Genomic DNA, 12,259 nt, shown 5'->3' with positions numbered 1-12,259 from the left:
AGCCTCTCTCCCTTTGTCTAAGCCGTCCCAATTTCCAAACAAGCCATTTTCCACCTTGTTTTCTCTGCCACATTTCAAGGGGCGTCACTTTTTTATTTGGTTATGACAAGATTGTTGAGCGTTTTACAAGAATGGCGCGGAAGGGCTACTCATTCCCTGCATAGTGTCCTTTTTTGGACACAAATTATGATTCTTGCCTTTGTGTCCCCGAAGCAGAACAAGGCCAGTCACTCTCACACTTTCAATGGTCCTAAATCAAGTTCAAATAGGTACTCATCCGCCCCCAAACGGCTTTGAAGTGACTATACTCGCACCAGCTTGTATTGATGGCATGCAGCACATGCATTTTCACTCGTTTGCGTCAAATCCTTGTATGGTCACACCATAGCCAGCTTTTTCTTTTTTCTACCGGTGAAGAAAAGCATTCCCTTTTCCCAAGCTCTTTCAATACCTGCTGCAGCAAAACGTTCATTCAGGCGCTTCCTTCTTGGTATCTGCGCAACGGTGAGGAATCAAAGTAGGAGCTTTGGTGAAAAGGGCATAAGGCCTGTTCTTTTAGTTTGGCGCGCTACGCTCAACTACTTGACAGACATCTTTCCCTCATCGGCCAAATACAGAATTGGTTAAATGGATGCTCGAGCCAGCCAGGAGTCGAACCTGGAATCTTCTGATCCGTAGTCAGACGCGTTATCCATTGCGCCACTGGCCCAAGGTGTTTGCTGCATGCCATGTCACCGACCCAGGACACTCGCTCGGAGCGAAAGAAGTGATGGGGAAACAGCAGACAAAAGTCTTCCTCTTTCACAGGTTTACTAACCGAGACTATATATCTAAACGCTCTTTTTAAACAGAGACGGGGGGGAGTAGCTCTGCGCATGGCACTGGTCGCGTATAGCGTATACGCATGGCGTGCAATGTCCCTTGTCTGCACATAGGGACAACGAAAAACATGCCTTGACCCGGATTCGAACCGGGGTTGCTGCGACCACAACGCAGAGTACTAACCACTATACGATCACGGCTCGCCACTTCTCGCTGGACGCACGAGAGGTGGTGGCCACGGGTGTTCTGACCTGTGCTGTGCCACGTGAATAAACTGCGAACGTAAGTTCCCAGCCTCTCTCCCTTTGTCTAAGCCGTCCCAATTTCCAAACAAGCCATTTTCCACCTTGTTTTATCTGCCACATTTCAAGGGGCGTCACTTTTTTATTTGGTTATGAAGAGATTGTTGAGCGTTTTACAAGAATGGCGCGAAAGGGCTACTCATTCCCTGCATAGTGTCCTTTTTCGGACACAAATTATGATTCTTGCCTTTGTGTCCCCGAAGCAGAACAAGGCCAGTCACTCTCACACTTTCAATGGTCCTAAATCAAGTTCAAATAGGTACTCATCCGCCCCCAAACGGCTTTGAAGTGACTATACTCGCACCAGCTTGTATTGATGGCATGCAGCACACTTTTCACCCGTTTGCGTCAAATCCTTGTATGGTCACACCATAGCCAGCTTTTTCTTTTTTCTACCTGTGAAGAAAAGCATTCCCTTTTCCCAAGCTCTTTCAATACCTGCTGCAGCAAAACGTTCATGCAGGCGCTTCCTTTTGGTATCTGCGCAACGGTGAGGAATCAAAGTAGGAGCTTTGGTGAAAAGGGCATAAGGCCTGTTCTTTTAGTTTGGCGCTACGCTCAACTACTTGACAGACATCTTTCCCTCATCGCCCAAATACAGAATTGGTTAAATGGATGATCGAGCCAGCCAGGAGTCGAACCTGGAATCTTCTGATCCGTAGTCAAACGCGTTATCCATTGCGCCACTGGCCCAAGGTGTTTGCTGCATGCCATGTCACCGACCCAGGACACTCGCTCGGAGCGAAAGAAGTGATGGGGAAACAGCAGACAAAAGTCTTCCTCTTTCACAGGTTTACTAACCGAGACTATATATCTAAACGCTCTTTTTAAACAGAGACGGGGGGGAGTAGCTCTGCGCATGGCACTGGTCGCGTATAGCGTATACGCATGGCGTGCAATGTCCCTTGTCTGCACATAGGGACAACGAAAAACATGCCTTGACCCGGATTCGAACCGGGGTTGCTGCGACCACAACGCAGAGTACTAACCACTATACTATCACGGCTCGCCACTTCTCGCTGGACGCACGAGAGGTGGTGGCCACGGGTGTTCTGACCTGTGCTGTGCCACATGAATAAACTGCGAACGTAAGTTCCCAGCCTCTCTCCCTTTGTCTAAGCCGTCCCAATTTCCAAACAAGCCATTTTCCACCTTGTTTTCTCTGCCACATTTCAAGGGGCGTCACTTTTTTATTTGGTTATGAAGAGATTGTTGAGCGTTTTACAAGAATGGCGCGAAAGGGCTACTCATTCCCTGCATAGTGTCCTTTTTCGGACACAAATTATGATTCTTGCCTTTGTGTCCCCGAAGCAGAACAAGGTCAGTCACTCTCACACTTTCAATGGTCCTAAATCAAATTCAAATAGGTACTCATCCGCCCCCAAACGGCTTTGAAGTGACTATACTCGCACCAGCTTGAATTGATGGCATGCAGCACATGCATTTTCACTCGTTTGCGTAAAATCCTTGTATGGTCACACCATAGCCAGCTTTTTCTTTTTTCTACCGGTGAAGAAAAGCATTCCCTTTTCCCAAGCTCTTTCAATACCTGCTGCAGCAAGACGTTCATGCAGGCGCTTCCTTTTGGTATCTGCGCAACGGTGAGGAATCAAAGTAGGAGCTTTGGTGAAAAGGGCATAAGGCCTGTTCTTTTAGTTTGGCGCGCTACGCTCAACTACTTGACAGACATCTTTCCCTCATCGGCCAAATACAGAATTGGTTAAATGGATGCTCGAGCCAGCCAGGAGTCGAACCTGGAATCTTCTTATCCGTAGTCAGACGCGTTATCCATTGCGCCACTGGCCCAAGGTGTTTGCTGTTTGCCATGTCACTGACCCAGGACACTCGCTCGGAGCGAAAGAAGTGATAGGGAAACAGCAGACAGTGGTCATCCTCTTTCACAGGTTTACTAACCGAGACTATATATCTAAAGGCTCTTTTTAAACAGAGACGAGGGGGAGTAACTCTGCGTATGGCACTGGTCGCGTATAGCGTATACGCACGGCGCGCAACGTCCCTTGTCTGCACATAGGGACAACGAAAAATGTGCCGTGACCCGGATTCGAACCGGGGTTGCTGCGACCACAACGCAGAGTACTAACCACTATACGATCACGGCTCGCCACTTCTCGCTGGACGCACGAGAGGTGGTGGCCACGGGTGTTCTGTCCTGTGCTGTGCCACATGAATAAACTGCGAACGTAAGTTCCCAGCCTCTCTCCCTTTGTCTAAGCCGTCCCAATTTCCAAGCAAGCCATTTTCCACCTTGTTTTCTCTGCCATATTTCAAGGGGCGTCACTTTTTTATTTGGTTATGACAAGATTGTTGAGCGTTTTACAAGAATGGCGCGGAAGGGCTACTCATTCCCTGCATAGTGTCCTTTTTCGGACACAAATTATGATTCTTGCCTTTGTGTCCCCGAAGCAGAACAAGGTCAGTCACTCTCACACTTTCAATGGTCCTAAATCAAATTCAAATAGGTACTCATCCGCCCCCAAACGGCTTTGAAGTGACTATACTCGCACCAGCTTGAATTGATGGCATGCAGCACATGCATTTTCACTCGTTTGCGTAAAATCCTTGTATGGTCACACCATAGCCAGCTTTTTCTTTTTTCTACCGGTGAAGAAAAGCATTCCCTTTTCCCAAGCTCTTTCAATACCTGCTGCAGCAAGACGTTCATGCAGGCGCTTCCTTTTGGTATCTGCGCAACGGTGAGGAATCAAAGTAGGAGCTTTGGTGAAAAGGGCATAAGGCCTGTTCTTTTAGTTTGGCGCGCTACGCTCAACTACTTGACAGACATCTTTCCCTCATCGGCCAAATACAGAATTGGTTAAATGGATGCTCGAGCCAGCCAGGAGTCGAACCTGGAATCTTCTTATCCGTAGTCAGACGCGTTATCCATTGCGCCACTGGCCCAAGGTGTTTGCTGTTTGCCATGTCACTGACCCAGGACACTCGCTCGGAGCGAAAGAAGTGATAGGGAAACAGCAGACAGTGGTCATCCTCTTTCACAGGTTTACTAACCGAGACTATATATCTAAAGGCTCTTTTTAAACAGAGACGAGGGGGAGTAACTCTGCGTATGGCACTGGTCGCGTATAGCGTATACGCACGGCGCGCAACGTCCCTTGTCTGCACATAGGGACAACGAAAAATGTGCCGTGACCCGGATTCGAACCGGGGTTGCTGCGACCACAACGCAGAGTACTAACCACTATACGATCACGGCTCGCCACTTCTCGCTGGACGCACGAGAGGTGGTGGCCACGGGTGTTCTGTCCTGTGCTGTGCCACATGAATAAACTGCGAACGTAAGTTCCCAGCCTCTCTCCCTTTGTCTAAGCCGTCCCAATTTCCAAGCAAGCCATTTTCCACCTTGTTTTCTCTGCCATATTTCAAGGGGCGTCACTTTTTTATTTGGTTATGACAAGATTGTTGAGCGTTTTACAAGAATGGCGCGGAAGGGCTACTCATTCCCTGCATAGTGTCCTTTTTCGGACACAAATTATGATTCTTGCCTTTTTGTCCCCGAAGCAGAACAAGGTCAGTCACTCTCACACTTTCAATGGTCCTAAATCAAATTCAAATAGGTACTCATCCGCCCCCAAACGGCTTTGAAGTGACTATACTCGCACCAGCTTGAATTGATGGCATGCAGCACATGCATTTTCACTCGTTTGCGTAAAATCCTTGTATGGTCACACCATAGCCAGCTTTTTCTTTTTTCTACCGGTGAAGAAAAGCATTCCCTTTTCCCAAGCTCTTTCAATACCTGCTGCAGCAAGACGTTCATGCAGGCGCTTCCTTTTGGTATCTGCGCAACGGTGAGGAATCAAAGTAGGAGCTTTGGTGAAAAGGGCATAAGGCCTGTTCTTTTAGTTTGGCGCGCTACGCTCAACTACTTGACAGACATCTTTCCCTCATCGGCCAAATACTGAATTGGTTAAATGGATGCTCGAGCCAGCCAGGAGTCGAACCTGGAATCTTCTGATCCGTAGTCAGACGCGTTATCCATTGCGCCACTGGCCCAAGGTGTTTGCTGTTTGCCATGTCACTGACCCAGGACACTCGCTCGGAGCGAAAGAAGCGATAGGGAAACAGCAGACAGTGGTCATCCTCTTTCACAGGTTTACTAACCGAGACTATATATCTAAACGCTCTTTTTAAACAGAGAGGGGGGGGAGTAGCTCTGCGCATGTCACTGGTCGCGTATACGCGCGGCGTGCAACGTCCCTTGTCTGCACATAGGGAAAACGAAAAATGTGCCGTGACCCGGATTCGAACCGGGGTTGCTGCGACCACAACGCAGAGTACTAACCACTATACGATCACGGCTCGCCACTTCTCGCTGGACGCACGAGAGGTGGTGGCCACGGGTGTTCTGTCCTGTGCTGTGCCACATGAATAAACTGCGAACGTAAGTTCCCAGCCTCTCTCCCTTTGTCTAAGCCGTCCCAATTTCCAAACAAGCCATTTTCCACCTTGTTTTCTCTGCCACATTTCAAGGGGCGTCACTTTTTTATTTGGTTATGACAAGATTGTTGAGCGTTTTACAAGAATGGCGCGGAAGGGCTACTCATTCCATCCATAGTGTCCTTTTTTGGACACAAATTATGATTCTTGCCTTTGTGTCCCCGAAGCAGAACAAGGCCAGTCACTCTCACACTTTCAATGGTCCTAAATCAAGTTCAAATAGGTACTCATCCGCCCCCAAACGGCTTTGAAGTGACTATACTCGCACCAGCTTGTATTGATGGCATGCAGCACATGTATTTTCACTCGTTTGCGTCAAATCCTTGTATGGTCACACCATAGCCAGCTTTTTCTTTTTTCTACCGGTGAAGAAAAGCATTCCCTTTTCCCAAGCTCTTTCAATACCTGCTGCAGCAAAACATTAATTCAGGCGCTTCCTTCTTGGTATCTGCGCAACGGTGAGGAATCAAAGTAGGAGCTTTGGTGAAAAGGGCATAAGGCCTGTTCTTTTAGTTTGGCGCGCTACGCTCAACTAATTGACAGACATCTTTCCCTCATCGCCCAAATACAGAATTGGTTAAATGGATGCTCGAGCCAGCCAGGAGTCGAACCTGGAATCTTCTGATCCGTAGTCAGAAGCATTATCCATTGCGCCACTGGCCCAAGGTGTTTGCTGCTTGCCATGTCACCGACCCAGGACACTCGCTCGGAGCGAAAGAAGTGACGGGGAAACAGCAGACAGTGGTCTTCCTCTTTCACAGGTTTACTAATCGAGACTATATATCTAAACGCTCTTTTTAAACAGAGAGGGGGGGAGTAGCTCTGCGTATGTCACAGGTCGGGTATACGCGCGGCGTGCAACGTCCCTTGTCTGCACATAGGGACAACGAAAAATGTGCCGTGACCCGGATTCGAACCGGGGTTGCTGCGACCACAACGCAGAGTACTAACCACTATACGATCACGTCTCGCCACTTCTCGCTGGACGCACGAGAGGTGGTGGCCACGGGTGTTCTGTCCTGTGCTGTGCCACATGAATAAACTGCGAACGTAAGTTTCCAGCCTCTCTCCCTTTGTCTAAGCCGTCCCAATTTCCAAACAAGCCATTTTCCACCTTGTTTTCTCTGCCACATTTCAAGGGGCGTCACTTTTTTATTTGGTTATGACAAGATTGTTGAGCGTTTTACAAGAATGGCGCGGAAGGGCTACTCATTCCATCCATAGTGTCCTTTTTTGGACACAAATTATGATTCTTGCCTTTGTGTCCCCGAAGCAGAACAAGGCCAGTCACTCTCACACTTTCAATGGTCCTAAATCAAGTTCAAATAGGTACTCATCCGCCCCCAAACGGCTTTGAAGTGACTATACTCGCACCAGCTTGTATTGATGGCATGCAGCACATGCATTTTCACTCGTTTGCGTCAAATCCTTGTATGGTCACACCATAGCCAGCTTTTTCTTTTTTCTACCGGTGAAAAAAAGCATTCCCTTTTCCCAAGCTCTTTCAATACCTGCTGCAGCAAAACATTCATTCAGGCGCTTCCTTCTTGGTATCTGCGCAACGGTGAGGACTCAAAGTAGGAGCTTTGGTGAAAGGGGCATAAGGCCTGTTCTTTTAGTTTGGCGCGCTACGCTCAACTACTTGACAGACATCTTTCCCTCATCGGCCAAATACAGAATTGGTTAAATGGATGCTCGAGCCAGCCAGGAGTCGAACCTGGAATCTTCTGATCCGTAGTCAGACGCGTTATCCATTGCGCCACTGGCCCAAGGTGTTTGCTGTTTGCCATGTCACTGACCCAGGACACTCGCTCGGAGCGAAAGAAGTGATAGGGAAACAGCAGACAGTGGTCATCCTCTGTCACAGGTTTACTAACCGAGACTATATATCTAAAGGCTCTTTTTAAACAGAGACGAGGGGGAGTAACTCTGCGTATGGCACTGGTCGCGTATAGCGTATACGCACGGCGCGCAACGTCCCTTGTCTGCACATAGAGACAACGAAAAATGTGCCGTGACACGGATTCGAACCGGGGTTGCTGCGACCACAACGCAGAGTACTAACCACTATACGATCACGGCTCGCCACTTCTTGCTGGACACACGAGAGGTGGTGGCCACGGGTGTTCTGACCTGTGCTGTGCCACGTGAATAAACTGCGAACGTAAGTTCCCAGCCTCTCTCCCTTTGTCTAAGCCGTCCCAATTTCCAAACAAGCCATTTTCCACCTTGTTTTCTCTGCCACATTTCAAGGGGCGTCACTTTTTTATTTGGTTATGACAAGATTGTTGAGCGTTTTACAAGAATGGCGCGGAAGGGCTACTCATTCCCTGCATAGTGTCCTTTTTTGGACACAAATTATGATTCTTGCCTTTGAGTCCCCGAAGCAGAACAAGGCCAGTCACTCTCACACTTTCAATGGTCCTAAATCAAGTTCAAATAGGTACTCATCCGCCCCCAAACGGCTTTGAAGTGACTATACTCGCACCAGCTTGTATTGATGGCATGCAGCACATGCATTTTCACTCGTTTGCGTCAAATCCTTGTATGGTCACACCATAGCCAGCTTTTTCTTTTTTCTACCGGTGAAGAAAAGCATTCCCTTTTCCCAAGCTCTTTCAATACCTGCTGCAGCAAAACATTCATTCAGGCGCTTCCTTCTTGGTATCTGCGCAACGGTGAGGAATCAAAGTAGGAGCTTTGGTGAAAAGGGCATAAGGCCTGTTCTTTTAGTTTGGCGCGCTACGCTCAACTACTTGACAGACATCTTTCCCTCATCGGCCAAATACAGAATTGGTTAAATGGATGCTCGAGCCAGCCAGGAGTCGAACCTGGAATCTTCTGATCTGTAGTCAGACGCATTATCCATTGCGCCACTTGCCCAAGGTGTTTGCTGCTTGCCATGTCACCGACCCAGGACACTCGCTCGGAGCGAAAGAAGTGACGGGGAAACAGCAGACAGTGGTCTTCCTCTTTCACAGGTTTACTAACCGAGACTATATATCTAAACGCTCTTTTTAAACAGAGAGGGGGGGGAGTAGCTCTGCGCATGTCACTGGTCGCGTATACGCGCGGCGTGCAACGTCCCTTGTCTGCACATAGGGACAACGAAAAATGTGCCGTGACCCGGATTCGAACCGGGGTTGCTGCGACCACAACGCAGAGTACTAACCACTATACGATCACGGCTCGCCCCTTCTCGCTGGACGCACGAGAGGTGGTGGCCACGGGTGTTCTGTCCTGTGCTGTGCCACATGAATAAACTGCGAACGTAAGTTCCCAGCCTCTCTCCCTTTGTCTAAGCCGTCCCAATTTCCAAACAAGCCATTTTCCACCTTGTTTTCTCTGCCACATTTCAAGGGGCGTCACTTTTTTATTTGGTTATGACAAGATTGTTGAGCGTTTTACAAGAATGGCGCGGAAGGGCTACTCATTCCATCCATAGTGTCCTTTTTTGGACACAAATTATGATTCTTGCCTTTGTGTCCCCGAAGCAGAACAAGGCCAGTCACTCTCACACTTTCAATGGTCCTAAATCAAGTTCAAATAGGTACTCATCCGCCCCCAAACGGCTTTGAAGTGACTATACTCGCACCAGCTTGTATTGATGGCATGCAGCACATGTATTTTCACTCGTTTGCGTCAAATCCTTGTATGGTCACACCATAGCCAGCTTTTTCTTTTTTCTACCGGTGAAGAAAAGCATTCCCTTTTCCCAAGCTCTTTCAATACCTGCTGCAGCAAAACATTCATTCAGGCGCTTCCTTCTTGGTATCTGCGCAACGGTGAGGAATCAAAGTAGGAGCTTTGGTGAAAAGGGCATAAGGCCTGTTCTTTTAGTTTGGCGCGCTACGCTCAACTAATTGACAGACATCTTTCCCTCATCGCCCAAATACAGAATTGGTTAAATGGATGCTCGAGCCAGCCAGGAGTCGAACCTGGAATCTTCTGATCCGTAGTCAGAAGCATTATCCATTTCGCCACTGGCCCAAGGTGTTTGCTGCTTGCCATGTCACCGACCCAGGACACTCGCTCGGAGCGAAAGAAGTGACGGGGAAACAGCAGACAGTGGTCTTCCTCTTTCACAGGTTTACTAACCGAGACTATATATCTAAACGCTCTTTTTAAACAGAGAGGGGGGGGAGTAGCTCTGCGCATGTCACTGGTCGCGTATACGCGCGGCGTGCAACGTCCCTTGTCTGCACATAGGGACAACGAAAAATGTGCCGTGACCCGGATTCGAACCGGGGTTGCTGCGACCACAACGCAGAGTACTAACCACTATACGATCACGGCTCGCCCCTTCTCGCTGGACGCACGAGAGGTGGTGGCCACGGGTGTTCTGTCCTGTGCTGTGCCACATGAATAAACTGCGAACGTAAGTTCCCAGCCTCTCTCCCTTTGTCTAAGCCGTCCCAATTTCCAAACAAGCCATTTTCCACCTTGTTTTCTCTGCCACATTTCAAGGGGCGTCACTTTTTTATTTGGTTATGACAAGATTGTTGAGCGTTTTACAAGAATGGCGCGGAAGGGCTACTCATTCCATCCATAGTGTCCTTTTTTGGACACAAATTATGATTCTTGCCTTTGTGTCCCCGAAGCAGAACAAGGCCAGTCACTCTCACACTTTCAATGGTCCTAAATCAAGTTCAAATAGGTACTCATCCGCCCCCAAACGGCTTTGAAGTGACTATACTCGCACCAGCTTGTATTGATGGCATGCAGCACATGTATTTTCACTCGTTTGCGTCAAATCCTTGTATGGTCACACCATAGCCAGCTTTTTCTTTTTTCTACCGGTGAAGAAAAGCATTCCCTTTTCCCAAGCTCTTTCAATACCTGCTGCAGCAAAACATTCATTCAGGCGCTTCCTTCTCGGTATCTGCGCAACGGTGAGGAATCAAAGTAGGAGCTTTGGTGAAAAGGGCATAAGGCCTGTTCTTTTAGTTTGGCGCGCTACGCTCAACTAATTGACAGACATCTTTCCCTCATCGCCCAAATACAGAATTGGTTAAATGGATGCTCGAGCCAGCCAGGAGTCGAACCTGGAATCTTCTGATCCGTAGTCAGAAGCATTATCCATTGCGCCACTGGCCCAAGGTGTTTGCTGCTTGCCATGTCACCGACCCAGGACACTCGCTCGGAGCGAAAGAAGTGACGGGGAAACAGCAGACAGTGGTCTTCCTCTTTCACAGGTTTACTAACCGAGACTATATATCTAAACGCTCTTTTTAAACAGAGAGGGGGGGAGTAGCTCTGCGTATGTCACAGGTCGCGTATACGCGCGGCGTGCAACGTCCCTTGTCTGCACATAGGGACAACGAAAAATGTGCCGTGACCCGGATTCGAACCGGGGTTGCTGCGACCACAACGCAGAGTACTAACCACTATACGATCACGGCTCGCCACTTCTCGCTGGACACACTAGAGGTGGTGGCCACGGGTGTTCTCTCCTGTGCTGTGCCACATGAATAAACTGCGAACGTAAGTTTCCAGCCTCTCTCCCTTTGTCTAAGCCGTCCCAATTTCCAAACAAGCCATTTTCCACCTTGTTTTCTCTGCCACATTTCAAGGGGCGTCACTTTTTTATTTGGTTATGACAAGATTGTTGAGCGTTTTACAAGAATGGCGCGGAAGGGCTACTCATTCCATCCATAGTGTCCTTTTTTGGACACAAATTATGATTCTTGCCTTTGTGTCCCCGAAGCAGAACAAGGCCAGTCACTCTCACACTTTCAATGGTCCTAAATCAAGTTCAAATAGGTACTCATCCGCCCCCAAACGGCTTTGAAGTGACTATACTCGCACCAGCTTGTATTGATGGCATGCAGCACATGTATTTTCACTCGTTTGCGTCAAATCCTTGTATGGTCACACCATAGCCAGCTTTTTCTTTTTTCTACCGGTGAAGAAAAGCATTCCCTTTTCCCAAGCTCTTTCAATACCTGCTGCAGCAAGACGTTCATGCAGGCGCTTCCTTTTGGTATCTGCGCAACGGTGAGGAATCAAAGTAGGAGCTTTGGTGAAAAGGGCATAAGGCCTGTTCTTTTAGTTTGGCGCGCTACGCTCAACTACTTGACAGACATCTTTCCCTCATCGGCCAAATACAGAATTGGTTAAATGGATGCTCGAGCCAGCCAGGAGTCGAACCTGGAATCTTCTGATCCGTAGTCAGACGCGTTATCCATTGCGCCACTGGCCCAAGGTGTTTGCTGTTTGCCATGTCACTGACCCAGGACACTCGCTCGGAGCGAAAGAAGTGATAGGGAAACAGCAGACAGTGGTCATCCTCTTTCACAGGTTTACTAACCGAGACTATATATCTAAATGCTCTTTTTAAACAGAGACGAGGGGGAGTAACTCTGCGCATGGCACTGGTCGCGTATAGCGTATACGCACGGCGCGCAACGTCCCTTGTCTGCACATAGGGACAACGAAAAATGTGCCGTGACACGGATTCGAACCGGGGTTGCTGCGACCACAACGCAGAGTACTAACCACTATACGATCACGGCTCGCCACTTCTCGCTGGACACACTAGAGGTGGTGGCCACGGGTGTTCTGACCTGTGCTGTGCCACGTGAATAAACTGCGAACGTAAGTTCCCAGCCTCTCTCCCTTTGTCTAAGCCGTCCCAATTTCCAAACAAGCCATTTTCC

General features: G+C 48.6%; 17 non-coding genes across 17 annotated transcripts; all 17 read right to left on the bottom strand.

Annotated features, from left to right (window-relative positions):
• Positions 1-636: 636 nt before the first annotated feature.
• trnar-acg (transfer RNA arginine (anticodon ACG)) lies at positions 637-709 on the bottom strand. Its single transcript has one exon. It is a non-coding gene; the product is annotated as a tRNA-Arg (tRNA).
• Positions 710-1,744: 1,035 nt separating this feature from the next.
• Positions 1,745-1,817, bottom strand: trnar-acg (transfer RNA arginine (anticodon ACG)). Its single transcript has one exon. It is a non-coding gene; the product is annotated as a tRNA-Arg (tRNA).
• A 241-nt stretch (positions 1,818-2,058) lies between these two features.
• On the bottom strand, positions 2,059-2,130 carry trnah-gug (transfer RNA histidin (anticodon GUG)). The gene has a single exon. It is a non-coding gene; the product is annotated as a tRNA-His (tRNA).
• A 727-nt stretch (positions 2,131-2,857) lies between these two features.
• Positions 2,858-2,930, bottom strand: trnar-acg (transfer RNA arginine (anticodon ACG)). The gene has a single exon. It is a non-coding gene; the product is annotated as a tRNA-Arg (tRNA).
• Positions 2,931-3,171: 241 nt separating this feature from the next.
• Positions 3,172-3,243, bottom strand: trnah-gug (transfer RNA histidin (anticodon GUG)). Its single transcript has one exon. It is a non-coding gene; the product is annotated as a tRNA-His (tRNA).
• A 727-nt stretch (positions 3,244-3,970) lies between these two features.
• Positions 3,971-4,043, bottom strand: trnar-acg (transfer RNA arginine (anticodon ACG)). Its single transcript has one exon. It is a non-coding gene; the product is annotated as a tRNA-Arg (tRNA).
• A 241-nt stretch (positions 4,044-4,284) lies between these two features.
• On the bottom strand, positions 4,285-4,356 carry trnah-gug (transfer RNA histidin (anticodon GUG)). Its single transcript has one exon. It is a non-coding gene; the product is annotated as a tRNA-His (tRNA).
• Positions 4,357-5,083: 727 nt separating this feature from the next.
• Positions 5,084-5,156, bottom strand: trnar-acg (transfer RNA arginine (anticodon ACG)). Its single transcript has one exon. It is a non-coding gene; the product is annotated as a tRNA-Arg (tRNA).
• A 234-nt stretch (positions 5,157-5,390) lies between these two features.
• On the bottom strand, positions 5,391-5,462 carry trnah-gug (transfer RNA histidin (anticodon GUG)). Its single transcript has one exon. It is a non-coding gene; the product is annotated as a tRNA-His (tRNA).
• Positions 5,463-6,190: 728 nt separating this feature from the next.
• On the bottom strand, positions 6,191-6,263 carry trnar-acg (transfer RNA arginine (anticodon ACG)). Its single transcript has one exon. It is a non-coding gene; the product is annotated as a tRNA-Arg (tRNA).
• Positions 6,264-7,296: 1,033 nt separating this feature from the next.
• On the bottom strand, positions 7,297-7,369 carry trnar-acg (transfer RNA arginine (anticodon ACG)). The gene has a single exon. It is a non-coding gene; the product is annotated as a tRNA-Arg (tRNA).
• Positions 7,370-8,717: 1,348 nt separating this feature from the next.
• trnah-gug (transfer RNA histidin (anticodon GUG)) lies at positions 8,718-8,789 on the bottom strand. Its single transcript has one exon. It is a non-coding gene; the product is annotated as a tRNA-His (tRNA).
• Positions 8,790-9,517: 728 nt separating this feature from the next.
• On the bottom strand, positions 9,518-9,590 carry trnar-acg (transfer RNA arginine (anticodon ACG)). The gene has a single exon. It is a non-coding gene; the product is annotated as a tRNA-Arg (tRNA).
• Positions 9,591-9,824: 234 nt separating this feature from the next.
• On the bottom strand, positions 9,825-9,896 carry trnah-gug (transfer RNA histidin (anticodon GUG)). Its single transcript has one exon. It is a non-coding gene; the product is annotated as a tRNA-His (tRNA).
• Positions 9,897-10,624: 728 nt separating this feature from the next.
• On the bottom strand, positions 10,625-10,697 carry trnar-acg (transfer RNA arginine (anticodon ACG)). Its single transcript has one exon. It is a non-coding gene; the product is annotated as a tRNA-Arg (tRNA).
• Positions 10,698-10,930: 233 nt separating this feature from the next.
• trnah-gug (transfer RNA histidin (anticodon GUG)) lies at positions 10,931-11,002 on the bottom strand. Its single transcript has one exon. It is a non-coding gene; the product is annotated as a tRNA-His (tRNA).
• A 727-nt stretch (positions 11,003-11,729) lies between these two features.
• Positions 11,730-11,802, bottom strand: trnar-acg (transfer RNA arginine (anticodon ACG)). The gene has a single exon. It is a non-coding gene; the product is annotated as a tRNA-Arg (tRNA).
• Positions 11,803-12,259: the final 457 nt, after the last annotated feature.

This window comes from Osmerus eperlanus, chromosome 19 (assembly GCF_963692335.1).
Source record: "Osmerus eperlanus chromosome 19, fOsmEpe2.1, whole genome shotgun sequence".
Classification (NCBI taxonomy): domain Eukaryota; kingdom Metazoa; phylum Chordata; class Actinopteri; order Osmeriformes; family Osmeridae; genus Osmerus; species Osmerus eperlanus.
This window is presented reverse-complemented; position numbering and strand designations above follow the sequence as displayed.